The following is a 1,060-nucleotide window of genomic DNA, read 5'->3' on the forward strand; positions in this document are numbered from 1 at the left end:
TGTGAAATGGTGCGAAGAGTAAGGAGAGTCTCTGGGCAAAAACGAACGAGGAAACAATGTCTGAAAAGATATAACGACTTGTACCGGAGGCAATCTAAAATGCGCACTTTGATAAAGAGTTATCTTAAAAAATGTAAGCAATATAGATATAAATATAGTTTAATTATATAATCTTAAGTATTAAAAATGTATAGTTTTTATTTGGAATATTTTCAATAAGATAAACAAGTTAAACAATAATAGGATTAAAAGATTACCATTGCCTGCAGATAAGTGTGAATGAATCAAGTTTTTATAGGATTTTCAGACAAATTTTTTGTGTGTTTGGATTTTTAAGAATATATTTTCACAAATGTTGTATTTTATATTTTTTAATAGTCAAAAGAAGAAGAGCTCCAAGGTACCTTCTTCCCATTGATACCAATTCTAGTTCTGAAGGGGAATCAGACCCATTGCCCACAGTTTTTATGGATAAAGATAGGACTCAAGACACAGGTATAAAAAATGTAACTGTAATGTCGAGAAAAAAAAAAAATTCAAAGACAGGTATTAAAGTAAATTTATCTTTTAACTATTTTTTTTTATAATGCTATAGATAATAGCACTCCAAATAATAATGCAATGGATGAGCAAGGAGAAGAAGATATCGATAACATTGAAGGTAATCTAAAAAAAAATTCTTTGAGATTTCTTTAACATATATATTTTATAAATATAAATTTATTTGTAATAATAATTTTAGGACATGTAGAGCCTACAGAGTCAGAAGAACATTTGGAACAAGATGAAGAACATTTGGAACAAGAGGACGAGGAGGGCCATGAAGAAGATGAGGTTCATCAAGGAACATCAGGTGATTTTTTATTTTTTTTATGTTGATATATTCATTCTAAAAACATTATATTTATATATATATATCTATATATCTATATATATATCTATATATATCTATATATATATATATATATATATATATATAACAATTGATATGTATGTATATATATATATATATATATATATATATACACATATATATATATCAATTTTATTAATATGTGTA

The 1,060-nt window shown here is 25.3% G+C and overlaps 1 long non-coding RNA gene across 1 annotated transcript; it reads left to right on the forward strand.

Moving 5' to 3' along the window:
• The first annotated feature begins 376 nt into the window (after positions 1–376).
• On the forward strand, positions 377–834 carry LOC128638859 (uncharacterized). The gene is made up of 3 exons (XR_008399127.1): positions 377–495; positions 596–661; positions 743–834. It is a non-coding gene; the product is annotated as an uncharacterized LOC128638859 (long non-coding RNA).
• The last annotated feature ends 226 nt before the right edge of the window (positions 835–1,060 follow it).

The sequence above is a fragment of the Bombina bombina genome, chromosome 1, assembly GCF_027579735.1.
Source record: "Bombina bombina isolate aBomBom1 chromosome 1, aBomBom1.pri, whole genome shotgun sequence".
Classification (NCBI taxonomy): domain Eukaryota; kingdom Metazoa; phylum Chordata; class Amphibia; order Anura; family Bombinatoridae; genus Bombina; species Bombina bombina.